At 47.5% G+C, this 6,558-nt stretch overlaps 1 protein-coding gene across 4 annotated transcripts in view; it reads right to left on the reverse strand.

Annotated features, from left to right (window-relative positions):
• Positions 1–4,757, reverse strand: part of SLC45A2 (solute carrier family 45 member 2) — a 178,537-nt gene extending 173,780 nt beyond the window's left edge. For 3 of the 4 annotated variants that reach the window (XM_056545440.1, XM_056545534.1, XM_056545408.1), the window contains exon 1: positions 4,679–4,757. The gene's annotated coding sequence lies outside the window, so the exon portion shown is untranslated. The remainder of the gene's footprint in view (positions 1–4,678) is intronic. The other variant, XM_056545500.1, reaches the window with a different exon arrangement.
• Positions 4,758–6,558: the final 1,801 nt, after the last annotated feature.

The raw sequence follows: 6,558 nt of genomic DNA on the forward strand, positions 1-6,558 counted from the left end.
ATGCAAGTTGACCGGTCTCGCTTGACACCTCAAGAGAGGTCACGACGCCGCATGGAGAATCTTTGCCTGTACTATGCCGGTACCGAACACTTCCTGAAGGATTGTCCTATCCGTCCTCCCCGCCTGGAAAGACGTACGTTGACTCCGCATAAAGGTGACACATTTCTTGATGTCAACTCTGCTTCTCCACGCCTTACTGTGCCTGTGCGGGTATCTGCCTCTACCTTCTCCTTCTCTACTATGGCCTTCTTGGATTCCGGATCTGCAGGAAATTTTTTTTTGGCCTCTCTTATCAACAGGTTCAACGTCCCTGTGACCAGTCTCGCCAGACCCCTCTACATCAATTGTGTTAACAATGAAAGTTTGGACTGTGCCGTGCGTTACCGCACGGAACCCCTCCTAATGTGCATCGGACCTCATCACGAAAGAATTGAGTTTTTGTTCCTCAGGTTCTTTGGACCCAAGAAGAGGGGGAGACCCAAGGGGGGGGTACTGTTACGCCGAGCGCTCCGGGTCCCCGTTCCTCCCCGGAGCGCTCGCCTCATCCTCGTTGCTGCAGCGCCCCGGTCAGATCTCCTGACCGGGTGCGCTGCGGTACCGCCTCCAGCCGGGATGCGATTCGCGATGCGGGTGGCGCCCGCTCGCGATGCGCACCCCGGCTCCCGTACCTGACTCGCGCTCCGTCGGTCCTGTCCTGGCGTGCGCGGCCCCGCTCCCTAGGGCGCGCGTGCGCCGGGTCTCTGCGATTTAAAGGGCCAGTGCACCAATGATGGTGCCTGGTCCAATCTTCCAATTACCTTGATTAGTTTCCACCTGTGCACTCCCTACTTATACCTCACTTCCCCTGCACTCCCTCGCCGGATCTTGTTGCCCTTGTGCCTAGTGAAAGCGTTCCCTTGTTTGTTCCTAGCCCGTGTTCCAGACCTCCTGCCGTTGCCCCTGACTACGATCCTTGCTGCCTGCCCCGACCTTCTGCTACGTCCGACCTTGCCTTTGTCTACTCCCTTGTACCGCGCCTATCTTCAGCAGTCAGAGAGGTTGAGCCGTTGCTAGTGGATACGACCTGGTCACTACCGCCGCAGCAAGACCATCCCGCTTTGCGGCGGGCTCTGGTGAAAACCTGTAGTGACTTAGAACCGGTCCACTAGCACGGTCCTCGCCAATCCCTCTCTGGCACAGAGGATCCACCTCCTACCAGCCGGGATCGTGACAGTCCTCCTACCAGCCGGGATCGTGACAGTACTCACTTTTCTTGCCAAACTTTAGACATTAATGGCTGTGTGTTATTTAGTTATTTTGAGGGGACGCAACATTAAACACTGTTATACAGGCCAAGCACACAAAACTTTATATTGTAAAAGAGTGTAATTTCTACAAAAATCTGAGCGGTGTACTCACTTATGTGAGATACTGTATATAAGAATAGGATTCTGGTCACACTACCATTTTTGCCATTCCATCATGGGTTAGCATAGCAAGAATAGGGCAGCCTGTCCAGAGCACAAAAGGTTAGTTGGTAATTGCCGGCATCTTTGGATTCAGTGTGACAATGGATCTTACAATAGCCGTAAGGGTTCCATTATGAGCGTAAGACATTTTTTTACATTTTATGGCATCTAACTGGCTTCTATCAGCAACTGTTCCACTGTTTCCTTAAAGGAGTACTCCACTGTTTTCGTGCTGCAGGGGTTGGCCACACCCCTTATGATGCCACGCCCCCTAAATGCAAGCATATGGCAGGGGGCGTGGCGGCCATCACGCCCCCTTCCATAGACTTGCACTGAGGGGGCGTGGCAGTGACATCACGAGGGGCATGACCGACCCCGCCCACAGTGCAAAAACAGCGTACAGAACAATTAATTCCAAATGCTGGCCAGTGGAGTACCCCTTTAACCCCTTAAGGACTCAGACCATTTTGGCCTTAAGGACTCAGACAATTTAATTTTTACGTTTTCATTTTTTCCTCCTCGCCTTCTAAAAATCATAACTCTTTTATATTTTCATCCACAGACTAGTATGAGGGCTTGTTTTTTGCGCGACCAGTTGTCCTTTGTAATGACATCACTCATTATATCATAAAATGTATGGCGCAACCAAAAAACACTATTTTTGTGAGGAAATTTAAACGAAAAACGCAATTTTGCTAATTTTGGAAGGTTTTGTTTTCACGCCGTACAATTTATGGTAAAAATGACGTGTGTTCTTTATTCTGAGGGTCAATACGATGAAAATGATACCCATTATTATATACTTTTATATTATTGTTGCGCTTAAAAAAAATCACAAATTTTTTAACCAAATTAGTACGTTTATAATCCCTTTATTTTGATGACCTCTAACTTTTTTATTTTTCCGTATAAGTGGCGGTATTGGGGCTCATTTTTTGCGCCATGATCTGTACTTTTTTTTGATACCACATTTGCATATAAAAAACTTTTAATACATTTTTTATCATTTTTTTTTTATAAAATGTATTAAAAAAGAAGGAATTTTGGACTTTATTTTTTTTTTTCCGTTCACGCCGTTCACCGTACGGGATCATTAACATTTTATTTTAATAGTTCGGACATTTACGCACGCGGCGATACCAAATATGTCTATAAAAAAATTTTTTACGCTTTTTGGGGGTAAAATAGGAAAAAAAGGACGTTTTACTTTTTTATTGGGGGAGGGGATTTTTCACTTTTTTTTTACTTTTACTTTTACATTTTTTGACATTTTTTTTTACACTTGAATAGTCCCCATAGGGAACTATTCATAGCAATACCATGATTGCTAATACTGATCTGTTCTATGTATAGGACATAGAACAGATCAGTGTTTTCGGTGATCTTCTGCTCTGGTCTGCTCGATCACAGACCAGAGCAGGAGACGCCGGGAGCCGGACGGAGGAAGGAGAGGGGACCTCCGTCCGGCGTTCTGAATGATCGGATCCCCGCAGCAGCGCTGCGGGTGATCCGATCGTTCATTTAAATCGCGAACTGCCGCAGATGCCGGGATCTGTATTGATCCCGGCACCTGAGGGGTTAATGGCGGACGCCCGCGAGATCGCGGGCGTCGGCCATTGCCGGCGGGTCCCTGGCTGCGATCAGCAGCCGGGATCAGCCGCGCATGACACGGGCATCGCTCCGATTCCCGCGGTTATGCTTAGGACGTAAATGTACGTCCTGGTGCGTTAAGTACCACCTAATCAGGACGTACATTTACGTCCTGCGTCCTTAAGGGGTTAAGCTAAATACTAAAGGGCATCAGACCAGACCTTGTATCGTTGAGGCTGCCAAGACACCACTGCGGCTCATCACTGTTAGGGTGCGTTCACACTGAGTAATTCAAGAGGAATTCAAGAGGAATAATTTAGGTCAGGAAATTGTTGCCTTCTCCATCAAGCGGAATTCAAGCAAAATTTCCATGCGGAAATGAAGAGAAATGAAGGAGGAGGCTATTTAATGTACTTTTCTGAATTCCGCTCGAATTCCGCTTGAAAACGATGTCGGGCAGAATTTTTTTTTACCATTGACTTCTATTGGATTCTGCTCGCGGATTCCGCTTGAAGAATGAACAGGCAGAATGAATGTTAGGCTAGGTTCAGACTACGGAATTTCCGCCTGCAATTTTGCTTTGAAATTGCAGGCGGAAATTTCGCTTTCTAAAATGTATAGTGAAGTGAATGATTTTCCGTTCACAAATTTACACTTCGGAATTTGTGAAGCGGAAAATCCGCTTTGAAAATGAGCTTAGAAATTTCCGCCTGAAGCCTATTGGAGACTGCAGTGTCCGCGCGGTCCTAGCGCCGACTGATTCAGCCGACGCTGGCCGCACTCAGAATCTTCGGGCGGAAATTTTCTGCCTGGAGATTCCGTAGTCTGAACCTAGCCTTATTTCTTCAAGCAGAAAGGAATTCAGCGTCGGAATTCTGCTAGCAGAATTTCCACAGTGTGAACAGGACAACAGAAATAACATTAACCCCTTAAGGACGCAGCCCTTTTTCACCTTAAGGACTGAGCCCTTTTTCGCAATTCTAACCACCGCCACTTTACGAATTAATAACGCAAAAATGCTTTTAGCGAATATTCTGATTCTGAGATTGTTTTTTCATGACATATTCTACTTTATTTTGGTGGTAAATTTTCAGCGTTAATTGCATCCTTTTTTGGTGAAAAATCCCCAAATTTTATGAAAATTTTGAAAATTTTGCATTTTTCTAACTTTGAAGCTCTCTACTTGTAAGGAAAATGGATATTCCAAATAAATTTAATTTTTCTTCACAAACACAATATGTCCACTTTATGTTGGCATCATAAAATGGACATATTTTTGCTTTTTGAAAAAATTAGAGGGCTTCAAAGTAGAGAAGCAATTTTCAAAAATGTCATGAAAATTGCTAAATCTGAAGGGACAGATGTTACAGAACTACAACTACCAGCATGCCTGGGCAGTCTAGGCATGCTGAGAGTTGTAGTTTGGCAACATCTGGAGGGCTACTATTTGGGCACCACTGTAACAGTGGTCTCCAAACTGTGACCCTCCAGATGTTGCAAAACTACAACTCCCAGCATGCCCAGACAGCCTTTAGCTGTCTGGGCATGCTGGGAGTTGCAGTTTGGCCTTCCTAGTGGTTGCCACAGTAAAAATCGTTTTACTTTCACTTTCAATTCCCCCCCCACTGTGGATTCCCTACCTGATCCAGCAGGCTCCAGCGAAGATCCCAGGTCCCCAGGCATCTTCACCTGCAGGTACGGCCTCCATCTTCTTTCCAGAGCCCCTTGACATCCAGGGGCGGGCAGAACGGGGGGTTGCCATGGCAACCCCCTGTCCTGCGCTGCCATTGGTCAGAACTCCGTTCTGACTAATGGCAGGGGATAGGAGGAGATCGCAGCTTTGCGACCTCACTCCTTTCCCTTAGGCTGATCGGGGCTGTTGCTGACAGCTCCGATCAGCCCTATTTTCCGGGTGATCGGGTCACCAGAGACCCGATCAGCCCGGAATTGGAGAAAATCGCATGTCTGAATTGACATGCGATTTTCTCCGATCGCCGACATGGGGTGGTCTCAGGACCCCCTGGGCGATGTGCCAGGGTGCCTGCTGAATGATTTCAGCAGGCATCCGGCTCCGGTCCCCAACCGGTTAGCGGTGGGGACTGGATTTCCCACGGGCGTATGGATACGCCCTCGGTCCTTAAGGACTCGAATGCAGGGCGTATCCATACACCCTGTGTCCTGAAGAGGTTAAAGTCAATGGGCAGAGGAGATGTGCATTAATTTGGAGCGGAAAATTCAAGAGGAATTACTCGAGTAAATTCCTCTTGAATTACTCAGTGTGAACACACCCTCACAGTTATATCTGGGACCCCCATTCCTCAGTCCTGCATAATCCATGGGTGCCCCTATGCTTCAACCATTTACAACAAATTGTTGAAACATTGCACTACTAAGACTGTGCTTTGCTGTTGCTAAGATTAACCTTCAGTAAAAAGACTCACTTTGCACTCTACCTCTCGGTATGTTTACTGCATCTTACCATTAGGGAACCCCACATAATAGGACCTCATGGCACACTACGTCATGTGCCCCATGAGAACAACTACCTACTCCACTCTGTGAGGCTCCCAAATATCTGGACCTGTCCACATGGCATGAAATTAACCGTGGTTGGCTGTAGACCACAAGGCCTAGGCAGTCCACAGGCTCTGTTACCTTAACCTCGCTCCCTTCGGGCACCTCTGCACCTGTCCCCTCCATCTATCTCTGACCTTATTGGATACAGCAACCCATACTACCGTGCTGCTGAATCTGTGTAAACTAAGGAAAGCAGAACTAACATAATAGTTGAAGCTCCCCCATTGTGCTGAGTTGTGGGTGTCCTGTGGCCCCTCCCCCCCTTAGTAACCAATCATTGATGGCCTATCCAAAGAAGAAGCCTTTTCTTTTTCAAATCAACAAGTGCCAGAAAAGTATACAGATTTGTAAATTACTTCTATAATCTTAATCCTTCAGTACTTATCAGCTGCTGTTTGCTCCAGAGGAAGTTGTGTAGTTCTTTCCAGTCTGACCACAGTGCTCTCTGCTGTCACCTCTGTCCATGTCAGGAACTGCCCAGAGCAGGAGCAAATCCCCACTGCAAGCCTCTCCTGTTCTGGACAGTTCCTAACATGGACAGAGGTGTCAGCCAAGAGCACTGTAATCAGACTGGAAAGAACTGCACAACTTCCTCTCGAGCATACAGCAGCTGATCAGTATGGGAAGGCTAAAGGTTATTAAAGGTGTATTCCGGGCAAAAACATCTTATGCCCGCCGCTGGGACCCCCCGCGATCTCCTTGAAACAGACTGGATTCTATGCATAGCTGCGTCTGCAGTTTCGGAAACCGCTGGGCTTCCGAGACGGGGACATGACGTCATGCCACGCCCCCCTCCATTCATGTTGCGGCCGTTACGCCCCCTCCCATAGAAATTAATGGAGGGGGCGTGGCGTGACGTCACATCCCCATCTCGGAAGCCCGGCGGTTTCCGAAACTGCAGACGCAGCTACGAATAGAATGGGGGCTGCTGCAAGGAGATCGC

The sequence above is a fragment of the Hyla sarda genome, chromosome 1 (assembly GCF_029499605.1).
Source record: "Hyla sarda isolate aHylSar1 chromosome 1, aHylSar1.hap1, whole genome shotgun sequence".
Taxonomy (NCBI): Eukaryota; Metazoa; Chordata; class Amphibia; order Anura; family Hylidae; genus Hyla; species Hyla sarda.